The sequence below is a fragment of the Helianthus annuus genome, chromosome 11 (genome assembly GCF_002127325.2).
Source record: "Helianthus annuus cultivar XRQ/B chromosome 11, HanXRQr2.0-SUNRISE, whole genome shotgun sequence".
NCBI classification, from domain to species: Eukaryota; Viridiplantae; Streptophyta; class Magnoliopsida; order Asterales; family Asteraceae; genus Helianthus; species Helianthus annuus.
The window spans coordinates 19,114,419-19,129,855 of record NC_035443.2 but is presented as its reverse complement, the minus strand read 5'-3'; positions in this window follow the sequence as shown (position 1 = coordinate 19,129,855).

Below are 15,437 nucleotides of genomic sequence, written 5' to 3'. Positions count from 1 at the left end.
AGACCATGAGGATACTGCCTTCATGACACCAACAGGTATTTACTGTTACACTGCTATGCCTTTTGGTTTGAAAAATGCAGGTGCAACATATCAAAGATTGGTAAACATGATGTTCAAAGACAAACTGGGGGACACTATGGAGGTGTACATCGATGACATGGTAGTGAAATCTAAGAAGGCTGAGGATCATCTCCAGGATATTGAAGCAGCATTTGATATCCTGGATCAGTATAACATGAAGCTGAATCCTGCTAAGTGCCATTTTGGAGTGGGGGCAGGAAAGTTTCTAGGATATATGGTGACTAAAAGAGGGATAGAAGCGAGCCCAGAACAGATCAGAGCCATCCTAGATATCAAATCACCTTCTAACATGAAGGATGTTCAAAGACTGACAGGACGAGTAGCAGCATTAAACAGATTTATCTCAAGACCCTTAGAAAAATGCAAGGAATTTTATGATATCCTGAAGAAGAATAAGAAATTCGAATGGGGAGAGAAGCATGAAGCAGCCTTGCAGGATTTGAAGCAGTATCTTTCAACCGCACCTCTATTAATGAAGCCTGAGGATGGTGAACCATTATCCCTGTATCTTGTAGTATCAGGGAATGCAGTAAGTGTTGTCCCTGTAAAGGATCATGAAGGTCGGCAGTATCCTGTTTATTATGTTAGCAAAAGTTTATTAGATGCTGAAACTAGATATTCTCATTTGGAAAAATTAATATTAGCACTAGTTATGGCATCAACAAAACTTAGACATTATTTTGAAACACATAGGATTCATGTTAAAACCAACTATCCTGTTAAAAATGTGCTTAGGAAACCCGAGATGTCAGGTAGAATGGCTAAATGGTCAGTGAAGTTAAGTGCCTATGATCTAGTGTACGAACCTAGAAATGCCATAAAATTTCAGGCTTTAGCTGATTTTGTGGCTGATTTCAGTAGTGATATTCAAATGAAGTAGACTTAGAAGTTCAACAATTAGGAGAATCCTTAGGATCCTGGACATTATACACTGATGGTGCATCTAATGTTAGAGGAGTAGGATTGGGTATACTACTAAAATCGCCACAGGGGGACATGATACCCTAGGCTATTAGATGTGAATTTCCTGCCACTAATAATGAAGCAGAATATGAGGTTTTGATTGCAGGATTAGAATTGGCTAAGAACATGAACATTAAAAGCTTGCAAGTATATGTCGATTCCTTGTTAATTACTAATCATTTTAATGGCTCCTATGCAGTTAAGGGTGAAAAGTTGATTGAATATCTCGATATTCTCAAAAAATTAGCAGGATATTTCGATGTTTTTACACTTGAACAGGTACCGAGGGAAGATAATGCTGAAGCAGATGCTTTGGCAAATCTAGGATCATCAGTCAGGATACCTGAGGGAGTCCAAATACCAATACTTCACATCCTATATCTTGCCATGGATCTTGTTAGGGGAGGATTTTCCAATGATCAGTGAACCTCAATTACTGTTGGGTTTAGTGATCCTCACTTCTGTTTGAGTTAGTGATCCTCAGAAGTATTGCAGGATCAGGATCATGGATCATCGTAAGGATCCTTATATTAACGATTGTCTACTTTGAATATAATGTTGTTTTGCAGGTGTACGAGCTTGGACTTGGTCTTGGCGATATTCCTGGAGCATATTCCATATTTATTCCGCACGTGCATGACTAAAATGGACGTTATGGAGGTCGTGGGGGACTTGCACCAAATGCGGAATGTTTGTTAGCTTAGATATTTTCCATTTTTTAAGGGGATAGCGAGCAAAATAGAAACACTTGGCTATTTTTAGCTTAACACACACACTCATAACTGCTCTCACCAGCTCTTGACAATTCACTTGGCGATTACACACCTTTGTGCACATTACACTATAGTGATCCTTGTAATTAGCTCGCTATCATCCGAAGTTGTAATACATTTCTTGTTTAATATGAGTTGGTGATCGGTAGTTTCCATCACCCGAGGTTTTTTATGCCGGAGATCATTCATTGATCAAGGGCTTTTTCCTCGTATAAATCTCTGTGTCACTTATTCATTACATTTCAGAGTGATCCTTAATATTGTTCATTGATTCAAGCATCATACCTCACAACAGAAAGTTTGGTTGCATTATCATTGCTTGATTTTTGACCAAAACAGTTTGGCGCCCACCGTGGGGCAATTGGTGCTTCATTCCTAAGGAATTCTTGTTCTTGTGATCATTTCGGTTCGATACAACAAAGCAGATGGCTTCTTCAGCGAAGAACACCTCAAATTTAATACCGGCAATCAGTTCTTCACAAGGCGTTCCACCTTTGCCTCCACCACCTTCTGGATCCCAGAAGAATGCTGAAAAGAGACCGACTCCTATTTTATCAAAACCACTAACTCCTTCTGTTTCCTCTAATCCTACTACTAGTGACCTTTTTACTTTAATTTTGCAGATGAAGGATCACATACAGCAGCAGGATAAGACCAACGAAAGGATTCTCAGAGAAATTGGTGATATCAAGAAGCAGAAGAGATCGGCAGAGGATCATTCCCTATTGATGCCAAGATCTTTGAATTTCGACACTCTGGTCATAACCTCCCAGCATTCTGCAGCCCCAGATGTCCAATACTTGGGTGGAACAAGAGGAATGCACTATGGATCCTCAGCAACATCTCAGGCCCTAGGATCCTATTTTCAACCAGCAGGATCCTTCTTCCAGCATCCAGGACCCTTCGTCAGCTTAGGAGGATACATGGGGACGCAGCAGGTTCAAGGATCCTCTCAGGTTCAAGGATCCTCTCAGGTTCAAGGATCCTCTCAGGTTCAAGGATCCACAGTGCATCAAGGATCCAATGCTCCGCAAGATCAAGGATCCTTGAGAAGTTTGCAGCCTGTAAGTTCTGATGTCCATCAAGGAGACTTCATTCCAATGCAAACTATTGCTTCTTCTGGTCCTTCAATCATACCAGAGCCTCGACAATATGGATACACATCCGGGATTCCAAGCTTGAATCCACCGGGAGGTAACACTTTCAATAATTCTTATACCACTAACCATGGCCTTATGCAGGATACAGGTATCAATCAAGCTATGGCTAGAGAATTACAAAAGCTTAAGGATATGATATCCAGTGTTCCAGGGGTAGTTAAGCCTATTCCTGAAATTGCAGATGGGAGCCATAAGATATCTCGTTTTGCACCACCTATTTGTGATGCTGAGATACCCAAGAGGTTCCAGATACCAAGCATGAAGTTATATGATGGCTCCACAGATCCTGAAGAACATATAGCTCAATACAGAGAAAGGATGGAGATTAACCCCATCCTAGAGAGGTTGAAAGAAGCATGTCTATGCAACGGTTTTGGATCCACACTCACAGGATCAGCTCTTAAATGGCTGCTGTTTTGGTCAAAAATCACACAAGGATAATGTAACCAAACTTTATGAAAACGGGGTATGATGCTTGGTTAATTATGAAAGTAAAGGATCACTTCTGTGATAAAGATGCAAAGACACAATGATTTATACGAGGAAAAAGCCCTTGATCAATGAATGATCTCCGGCATAAAAAACCTCGGGTGATGGCAACTACCGATCACCAACTTCAATATAACAAAAAATATGATTACAACTTTGGATGATAATGAGCTGAGTACAAGGATCACTATTGCTTTTGGTGTCTAAGTGTGTGAGAGTTGCGTTGTATGTCGTGTGTCTCCTTCCGAATGAGGAAGAGTGGTATTTATACATGTGTTGGTGACCTATTTTAGGTAGCTAAACTAATATTCAGCTCATTACCCCTTTAGAAATGAGATACAATCTAGCCTAAATAGCCGCCCATAAATCAAGCCAAGTTTCCATATCCTGTGCAACGTCTATCTTCAATTAAGCTCTTGCCATAATTGTGAAGACGCGTCCCTGGATCATGATGCTTAGAGCGTATCCTGCTACATGTTCTTGCAAAACAATATTGTATTAAGCGGAAGTGGCCGTTAGTATGAGGATCACCATAATGTCCCATGATACTGATCCTGAAGTTCTGCTGAGGATCACTGTCTGCCAAAGAAACAAGGATCACTGGTTAGGATCATGTGTAAGGATCACCTATAATAAAAATCCAGCCCTAACAATTGCCCCCAAAATATAAGGAGTTAATTGTAAATAGACGAGTTATATTTTGTTTCGATCTTATCTCTAACGGGCGATTCCGAATAACTAGCCGTTACACATGGACTAGCCGTTGTGATCATTACGTCATAGATGTGACAATCCCTGCAAATCATCATTATAAATAGGAGATAGGGTTAGGATCATTCTACATTTAAATTCGAGATATCTTCCCTTTATAATCGCTACCGAAGACTGATCAGGTATCCTCTTCTTCTCTCTTTCCCTTCTTCCTTCTCTTTGCTCTGTTTTTTCTACTCCATCTCTGTTTCTGTTCCGTCACAAACATGTTGCTCCGGAATTCTCCACATAAGGATTCCAAGAAGGATAGTCCCCTGAAAAGCCAAGGGATCATTAAGGATTCTCCTACGGAGAGATGTTGCTTTACCGATGCTCATGTAGATAGGATTCGTCATTGCTTTCCGGCGGATGCCGTTTTCAAATCCTTCACATCCACTGCCTTGAGTGATTTTACTTCAGATACCTGGGTGATCTTTCCTGCAACTCCATTTATCATAGGATATTCGTATCCTTTTCCGGCCTTCACCCAATCTTTCTTTTCTCTGACCGGCATATCTTATATCCAAGCTATGCCGATGATTTGGAGGGTCTTGTATACCTTCGAGAGGATCATCGAGCAGGAGGGGATTGATTTAGGGATGGCAGAGCTGGCCGCACTTTATGATCTTACCACGTTTGGTTCTCATCGATATTTGTTGAAACGGAAGGCCGGGGAGGATCATCCTGTTTTGAAAGTTACCAAAAATGAGACAAATTGGAAGCATCGTTTCTTCTTCGTGAGAAGGGATTCCCTCCCTAATGGGAATGAACTGCCCAAGGAGTGGGCTACTCATGGTAGGGTAGAGGATCCTCGAAGGATCACTATTAGTCCTGTCTCATTTGATGAAGATCACTAATATCTCTTTTCCTTTGCAGCTATTTCCATTGCTCATCTCAAGTTAACCCCTGCTGCAAGAGAAAGAGTTTTAGCTTTTAAAAGGCTTAATCCTGAGGTCAGAAGTTTTCAAGTCACCATCCGAGATTCACAAAAAGTATCTTCCGCGTCTGCCACAATGTCAAGTAAGTATCCTTACCAAAAAATAAGTTTTAGGTAAAAAATATTAAATTAGTTAGGAGACTTATCTTGTTTTGATTGTGTAGGTGCTGGGAAATCCGCTAAGTCTGCCAAATCTGCCTCCTTGTTTGGGATTGATGATCTTGCCAAGGTCACGTCTTCGAAGAAGAAGACTTCGGTTGCTAGTCCTTCTGCTTCGGCCCCTAAATTACCCATTAGGGGTAAGGGAAAGAAGAGGAAAGTTTCTGAGGATCTTCAAGGATTCCCCCTCCTCCGTCAGCAATTTCTTGATTCTATCAACGAGGTCAGGATCACTGCCCCTGTTGGTTATCCTGATGGTTTTTGAGGATCACCCGTGTCTGACGTTATATCCTGTTGTTTTTGCAGAAACTTACTGAAATAGAATCTTATGTTAGCCACGTTGAAGATCAGGATCGCCAGATTGCCGACCTTCATCAAACGGGTGTGCTGAAGGATCTCAAGATCACTGATCTTGAGAAGAAGATCCGGGCTGTTAAGGATGAGGCTGTCAAAGCATTGATCAAGTTCGATTATGAGAAGCATGACATTACTCAGGACGCTAAAGTCTCTGCCGCGATAGCTATGTACAAGATACAACTGCAGATGGCCACGGAGGCTCAGGATCCTTCCTTTGATAAGAGCACATGGGATATTGAAGGCTGGAAGGCAAGGCTAGCAGAGTTGGTGGATGACGATGATGTTGAGGATATCCCTATGCTTGAAGGTGGAGATGCCGGTAAGGATCAGGGGGAGGCGAGTGGAGCTGGTGGTGATGGTGCAGCGAAGGTTTGAGCTGCAAGATTGGGCAATGATGGAAACTTCTAGACATAGCCGGAGCCCAATTTTTTAAATTTTGATAGTAGTTTGTGGTGTTTGAAACAATTATGGTCTGTAATCTTCGAACAATAGTTTCTTAGGGTTAAGGATCCTGGATCCTTTGAACAATAGGTAGGATTGCAAAAGGTGGAGGGATCCTCTGTTTGGGGGATGAAACCTTTGTGATCCTGCCGCTTTTTTAATTTCCTGCATAATGCTAAGACTGCATAGACAATGGACACCCTTTGCCAACCCATGTGGACGGGCCACGTTTTGCTGGTAGAAATGTGGGTTGGCAATTTTGACAACTTTTTGAAAGGGTTAATGATCCTTTTATTTAATAATATAACTTACCTTTTCTGGCTTACCTCGTGTTGTTATCCTTATCTTCTTGTTTCTCAGTTGTTTTTGTAGTATATTTTAAAGTAGCAAGAGTTGAAAATATGTTATCCAAATTTAGGATATGATCCTAGATCAAATATCCTGATATTGAAAGTTTTCAAAGTACTTTAGTTCAAGGATCATAGGTTTGGTTGTCAAAGTATAAGGGTCGGTTAGGATAATGAGTATAATCAAAATAGTCAAGGATCATACCTGAGGATCCAAGTTAGGATCCTAACCTTCAATCAAGACAATCATAGATAATACTTTGATCGTTAATAAGGATTAAGGATCCTTATATGTTTAGACATCCAAAACCTGAAAAGTGAGATATAACTTGGGACTAAGTCAATGTAAAAGATAAATGAGTAACTGGGGACATGCCCATAGGATGACTGGGGATGATCCCGGGGGATCACTGGGGACAAACCCAAAGGATAACTGGGGACAAGCCCAAAGGATAACTGGGGACAAGCCCAAAGAATCGTATGCAAACTGGAGTATGGCCCTTACTGGCGACTATCCAAACTTAGTGACATGAAAATGTCAAAACCTTAGCTAACGTGAAAACGTTAGAAACCTTAGGAACGGATGTATGGTACGTCTACCATTATACGGAGGATCCTAAATATAGCCAGTACGATGAGGTTGTCAGCCCCGAAAGTGGGTACTGGTCCCAAAGACGTGAACTATACCAGGATCATCGTGCGCTGCTGGCGGAAACTGGGGATAATCCCAAGGATAATTGGGGTTGGACCCAAGGATCTGCGGTGCTTTTGAAGATCTTTGACGATATGCTGAAGATACCTGAACTTATCATAACTCAAATGTTTCGTGAGTAGAGGATGAAGGATACATGATCCTTATCCTTAGGTAAAAAGTAAGAAAATGCAATAGTTTCTAGGATAAGCATATTACCAGAGTAAGGATCACTGATATCACCGGGATCCTTTAAGGATACTTCAATATAAGGATCACGTGCATGGAGGATCATGTTCACATGAAATATTTCTTTAAGTGAACAGCATTCCAGGCTCTTGGTAACAAGTTTCCTTCCATGGTTAGCAACCTGTATGCCCCCTTTCCTGCTTCAGCTTCAATCAAGTAGGGGCCTTCCCATTTTGGTGCTAACTTCCCGTCAGCAGGATTGATAGTATTTTGAAATGCTTTTCTCAACACCATGTCTCCGACTTGGAACTTCCTTATTCTGACATTTTTGTTGTAGGCACCAGCCATTCTTTGTTGGTAGCTTGCCATCCTTATCCTAGCTAGATCCCTGTTTTCTTCAATAGTATCCAAATCCTGAGCTAGGATTGTAGCATTTTCTTCAGGATCACGAGCACTTGTTCTAGCAGTTGGGATCACCATTTCTGTTGGGATCACTGCTTCTGCCCCAAATACTAAAGAGAAAGGTGTTTGACCAGTGGCATTCTTGGGAGTTGTCCTATCAGCCCATAGCACATAAGGTAACTCCTCTGCCCATTTCCCCTTCTTGGATCCTAGCTTCTTCTTCAGATTGTTGATGATGATCTTGTTGGATGATTCTGCTTGACCATTGGCTTGTGGGTGAACTGGTGTTGATGTGATCATCTTGATTCCCCAACTGTCACAAAAGTTAGTGGTTCTGCTTCCAATGAATTGGGAACCATTATCACATACAATTTCAGAGGGAATGCCAAATCTAGTTATAATATTTCTTTTGATAAAGGATATAACTTCTTTTTCTCTGACTTGAGCAAAGGCTTCAGCTTCTATCCATTTAGAGAAGTAGTCAGTCATGGCAAGCATAAATACTTTTCCACCAGGTGCTTTAGGGAGCTTGCCAACTATATCCATTCCCCATCTCATGAATGGCCAAGAGGATGGTATTGGGTGTAAAAATTCAGCTGGCTGATGGAGGATATTGCTATGCCTTTGGCAAGGATCACATTTCTTAGCATACTCTACAGCATCCCTTTTCATGGTTGGCCAGTAGTATCCTGTTCTAAGGATCCTTGAGAATAATGCCCTGCCCCCAGTGTGGTTTCCACAATCTCCTTCGTGGAAGTCTTTCAATACTTCTTCAATTTCAGGATCCTCGATACATCTCAAATATGGACCTGCAAGAGATCGCTTATATAATACATCATTCAAAATTGTGAATTGAGATACCTTAATCCTGAAAGCTCTAGGATTTTCTTCCATCGGAATCTCCCCGTGTTGCAAGTATCTCATGATTGGTGAGGTCCATGATCCTGGATGAGGTTGAGCTTCTTCACTAGGGATCATCTCAGTATCCTCTTCTATTTCCATGGCCACTTGATTTTCAATAGCAGGAGCCAGGATATGGATGATAGGGATACTTATGTCTTCTGGAATTTTCAAGGATGATCCTAAGTTGGCCAATGCATCAGCTTCCGTGTTATCCTCCCTTGGTACCTGTGTTAAGCTGAAAGAAACAAAAGAGAGTGCCAATTCTTTGACTATCTCTAAATATTTGGTTAGTTTTTCACCTTTAACAGCATAGGATCCATTAAAGTGATTGGTGATCAATAATGAGTCTACATATACTTCGAGATATTTTACCCCCATATCCTTAGCAATCTGTAAGCCAGCAATTAAGGCTTCATATTCAGCCTCATTGTTAGTTGCTTGGAACTCACAGGCTATGGAGTGGGGTATTATGTCCCCCTGTGGCGATTTTAGTAGGATCCCTAGCCCTGTGCCTTTGATATTTGAGGATCCGTCAGTGTGTAGTATCCAAGGATCCTTGGTTTCATCCAGCTGCTGGACCTCCAATTCCGCTTCTTTTTGTAGATCACTACTGAAATCAGCCACAAAGTCAGCTAGTACTTGAGATTTAATGGCTGTTCTTGGTTCATATCTTATATCATGGGCACTAAGCTTCACTGCCCACTTAGCCATTCTCCCTGACATCTCCGGTTTCCTGAGGACATTCTTAATTGGAAAATTAGTTTTAACAACAATAGTATGGGTTTCAAAATAATGCCTTAACTTAGTGGATGCCATGATTAATGCAAGAATAAGTTTTTCGAGGTGTGAGTACCTGGATTCGGCATCAAGTAAACTTTTACTTACATAGTAGATAGGATATTGTGTACCTTCATGATCCTTGACAAGGACTGCACTTACAGCGGTTGAGGATACCGCCAGGTATAAGGATAACACATCTCCTTTTTCCGGTTTTGCTAATGCTGGTGCTGAGGACATATATTCTTTAAGGGCTTGTAAAGCGTTCTCATGCTTCTCAGTCCATTCAAACTTCTTATTCTTCCTTAGGATATCGTAGAATTCTTTGCATTTTTCTGAGGATTTCGATATGAACCTGTTCAAAGCTGCTATCCTGCCTGTCAGTCTTTGAACATCCTTGGCATTGGCAGGAGATTTGATATTTATTAATGCTTTGATTTGTTCCGGGCTTGCTTCAATGCCCCTCTGGGTTACCATGTATCCTAAGAACTTTCCTGCCTTAACACCAAAATGGCATTTTGAAGGATTAAGTTTCATGTTGTAACTATCAAGGATATCGAATGCTTCTTCCAAGTCCCTTAGGTGATCCTCAGCTTTCTTTGACTTGACCACCATATCATCTATGTATACCTCCATAGTTTTTCCAATTTGATCTTTGAACATCATATTTACCAGCCTTTGATATGTTGCACCTGCATTTCTTAGTCCAAAAGGCATGGCAATATAACAATATAAACCGGTTGGGGTCATAAAGGCTGTATCCTCTTGGTCAGATGGTTCCATCTGGATTTGTTGGAACCCAGATGATGCATCCATAAAGGTTAACAGTTCATGCCCCGCTGTTGCATCCACCATGGAGTCAATGTGGGGTAATGGGAAAGGATCCTTGGGACATGCCTTATTCAGATCAGTGAAGTCGACACATACCCTCCACTTTCCATTTTTCTTTTGGACAACGACCACATTGGCTAACCATTTTGGATATTTTACCTCTCTGATCATACCTGCTCGAAGTAGTCTCTCTACTTCTTCTTGGATAATGGCATTCCTTTCCGGTGCAAACTTCCTCCTTTTTTGATGGATTGGTTTAATAGACCTGTCAATGCCAAGTTTGTGAGTAATAATATCCTTAGATATACCTGTCATATCTTCATGTTTCCAAGCAAAGGTAGATTTTCTTCTTTTGAGGAAGGATATTAAGTCTTCTTTCATCTTGCCAAGGATCCCTAATCCGATATAGATTTTTGATTCAGGATCACTAGGATCCAAGAGGATTTCGTCCACATCTTGTTCCCTTGCCTCCAAGACATTCCTCGGAGGATACTGTAATTGCTATTGCTCCCTTGGCTTCGAGGTTGGCTTCATGGATGAGGTATAACAATCCTTAGCCTCTTGCTGATCGCTGTCGATCTTGATTATCCCCCATGGGCTAGGGAGCTTCACACATTGATGGTAGGTAGATGGAACTGCTTTCATGTCATGTATCCAAGGCCTGCCAAGGATAACGTTGCAACAAGATAAACAGTCAATAACACAAAATTTTTGGTAATTATGTAATCCTTCCACGTAGATTGGGAGTTTGATGTCCCCCAGAGTTTTCTTCGTTTCCCCACTGAATCCTACAAGCACGGAGGATCTTGGTGTGATGTCTGATTCTGGGATTCCCATCTTCTTCAGGACATCAAGCTGGATAATGTTCACTGAGCTCCCTCCGTCAATAAGGATCCTGCGGACAAAATGGTTAGAGATAAAGAGAGTGATAACTAAACTATCATGGTGAGGATCCTGAATGTTAATGCGATCATCCTCATCAAATGTTATCATCTTCCCTTCTGAGACACTTGAGGTTCTAATAGGCCTTTCTCCATTATCCATTTTTGATTCTTTTGCATGTCTTTTGGCCGCTGAAAAGGATGTACCACAAATGTCTGATCCTCCGGATATAAAGTTAATCACTTGTGCGTTTGCCGGAGGTGCTGGAGCCTTTTCAGGGATCCTTTCAGGATCCTGGGTCCTTTGCTTTTTTCTCCCCAACAGTTCTTTTAGATGCCCCTTACTTAGCAGGTATCCAATTTCTTTTCTTAAGGCTATGCAATCTTCAGTTAGATGCCCGAAATCCTCATGGTATGCACACCATTTGGTCTTATCTTTAGTCCCGGATGGTTTATCATTCTTCCTGGGCCATCTAGCTTTTTCACCTAGATTCTGCATTGCAAGGATCAGTTCATGATTATCAACGGAGAAACAATATTCTGAGATTGGAGGATAATCTTCATCATCCTCTTCCTGGTCAACAGCATGCACATTCTTGTTCTCATTCCTATGGTAGGATTTGAATTTGTTGCTCTTGAAGGAGGATCCTTGCTTCTCCGGTTTTGAGGATCCCACTTGTCTCTCCTGGATCCTCTTGTCATCCTCTAGCCGGATAAACCTGAGTGCTCGAGTTCTTACTTCATCTAAATTCCTGCATGGTGTCATAACAAGATCATCATAGAATAATGAATCCTTAAGCAGTCCCATTTTGAAGGCTTCAACAGCCGTAGCCATATCCAAGTTGGGAATGTCCAAGGATTCTTTACTAAATTTAGTTATATAATCCCTTAATGATTCATTATGATTTTGAGTTATCCTGTACAAATCGCTAGTTAATTTTTCAAATTTTCTACTACAAGAGAATTGGTTATTGAATAAATTAACTAAATTAGCAAACGAAGTAATAGAGTAGGGGGGAAGACTTAGCAGCCACTTAAGAGCTGATCCAGTTAGAGTGGATCCAAATCCTTTACATAGGCATGCTTCCTTCAACTTTTCTGGGATAGGATTGATTTCCATCCTTTCCCTGTATTGTGCTATATGCTCCTCTGGATCCGTTGTGCCATCATACAGCTTCATGGTAGGGATATGGAACCTTTTGGGTACCTCTGCATCACAAATTGGTGGTGCAAAGCGAGATACCTTGTGGCTTCCATCTGCAATCTCTGGGATAGGCTTGACTACCCCTGGAACACTTGAGATCATGTCCTTTAGTTTCTGTAATTCCCTGGCCATAGCATGATTGGTACCTGTATCGTGCATGAATCCAAGGTTAGTGGTAGGATAATTATTTAAAGTGTTACCTCCCGTTGGGTTCAAGTTAGGGAATCCATATTGCTGGGATTCTGGAACAACGGAGGGACCAGTGGAAGCAATGGTCTGCATTGGAATGAAGTCCCCTTGATGGACATCTAGACTTCCTGTTTGCAAACTTTTTAGGGATCCTGGCATCTGTAAGGATCCTGGTATCTGGGATGATCCTGGAACGAAGGAGGATCCGTGAACCTGGGATGATCCTGGAACAAAGGAGGATCCTTGGCCCTGGAATGATCCTGGAACAAAGTGGGATCCTTGAAACTGCTGTGCCCCCGGATAGGTTCCCGGATTCATGAAGGATCCCATGTATTGAGGATAGGATCCTATTGGCTGAAAATGTGAATCTGATGTCTGAGTCATTGCTGCCGAGTTGAGACGTGATCCTCTTGACTCTCCTATGATTTGCACGTCGGGGATCCCTGATGGCTGGGAAGTGATCATTGGAGTATCGAAGCTCAAGGATTTGGGCATCAGTGGAGAATGATCCTCTGCCGCTTTCTTTTGTTTTTTGAGATCTCCAATTTCCCTGAGGATCCTTTCGTTAGTTTCATCTTGCCGCTGCATACGATCCTTCATCTGCAAAATTAAAGCAAATACATCACTAGTACTGGGAATAGAAGAATTCATAGCAGAAGAAGATAGAGGTTTAGAGAAAGTGGGAGTTGATCTCTTCTCAGTATTTTTCTGAGATCCTGCCGGTGGAGGAGGCAAGGTGATCTGTGATGAGGTGACTGAAGACATCGCCGTGGACGTGTTCTTCAATGATGAAGCCATGTAACTCTTTGAAATGATTTCGAACAAAAGATTTTCTTATGAATGAAGCACCAATTGCCCCACGGTGGGCGCCAAACTGTTTTGGTCAAAAATCACACAAGGATAATGTAACCAAACTTTATGAAAACGGGGTATGATGCTTGGTTAATTATGAAAGTAAAGGATCACTTCTGTGATAAAGATGCAAAGACACAATGATTTATACGAGGAAAAAGCCCTTGATCAATGAATGATCTCCGGCATAAAAAACCTCGGGTGATGGCAACTACCGATCACCAACTTCAATATAACAAAAAATATGATTACAACTTTGGATGATAATGAGCTGAGTACAAGGATCACTATTGCTTTTGGTGTCTAAGTGTGTGAGAGTTGCGTTGTATGTCGTGTGTCTCCTTCCGAATGAGGAAGAGTGGTATTTATACATGTGTTGGTGACCTATTTTAGGTAGCTAAACTAATATTCAGCTCATTACCCCTTTAGAAATGAGATACAATCTAGCCTAAATAGCCGCCCATAAATCAAGCCAAGTTTCCATATCCTGTGCAACGTCTATCTTCAATTAAGCTCTTGCCATAATTGTGAAGACGCGTCCCTGGATCATGATGCTTAGAGCGTATCCTGCTACATGTTCCTGCAAAACAATATTGTATTAAGCGGAAGTGGCCGTTAGTATGAGGATCACCATAATGTCCCATGATACTGATCCTGAAGTTCTGCTGAGGATCACTGTCTGCCAAAGAAACAAAGATCACTGGTTAGGATCATGTGTAAGGATCACCTATAATAAAAATCCAGCCCTAACAGCTGCTAAGTCTTCCCCCCTACTCTATTACTTCATTTGCTAATCTAGTTAACTTGTTTAATAACCAATTTTCTTGTAGTAGAAAGTTTGAACGATTAACTAGTGATTTGTATAGGATAACACAAGGTCAAAATGAATCACTTAGAGATTATATCACTAAGTTTAGTAAGGAATCCTTAGATATCCCTAACTTGGATATAGCTACGGCTGTAGAAGCCTTTAAAATGGGATTGCTTAGGGATTCATTATTCTATGATGATCTTGTTATGACACCTTGCAGGAATCTCGATAAAGTAAGAACCAGGGCCCTTAGGTTCATCCGCTTAGAGGATGACAAAAGGATCCAGGATAGACTATCAGGATCCTCCAAACAGGAAAAGCAAGGATCCTCTTTCAGGAACAACAAGTTCAAATCCTACAACAAGTCTGATAACCAGAATGTGCATGCAGTGGAACAGGAAGAGGATGATGAGGATTATCCTCCAATCTCTGAATACTGTTTTTCTGTTGATAACAATGAACTGATTCTTGCAATGCAGAATTTAGGTGAGAAAGCTAGATGGCCAAGAAAAAGTGATAAACCAGCTGCTACAAAAGACAAATCAAAATGGTGTGCTTATCACGAGGATTTTGGGCATCTCACTGAAGAGTGTATTGCACTAAGAAAAGAAATTGGTTACTTGTTAAGCAAGGGGCATTTGAAGGAACTTTTGGGACGAAAGAAGTCGAGAACCCAGGATCCTGAAAGGATCCAAGAAAAAGCCCCAGCACCTCCAGCAGATGCACAAGTTATAAACTTCATATCTGGAGGATCAGACATTTGCGGTACTTCCTTTTCAGCAGCCAAAAGACATGCCAAAGAAACAAAGATGGATAATGGAGACAGACCCATTCGAACATCCAGTGTTACCGAGGATAAAGTCATAACTTTTGATGAGGATGATCGTGTTGATATTCAGGATCCTCATCACGATGGTCTTGTTATTACTCTTTTTATTTCTAACCATTTTGTTCGCAGGATCCTTATAGATGGAGGAAGCTCTGTAACATCATCCAGCTTGATGTCCTCAAGAAAATGAATATCCCGGAGTCTGATATTGTCCCAAGATCCTCAGTCCTTGTGGGATTTAGTGGGGAAACCAAAAACACATTGGGGGACATCAAACTCCCTATTTATATTGAAGGACTTCATTCTTATAAGAAATTTTGTGTTATAGATTGCTTATCTTATTGTAACGTTATCCTTGGCAGGCCATGGATACATGACATGAAGGCAGTCCCATCTACCTATCATCAGTGTGTAAAGCTTC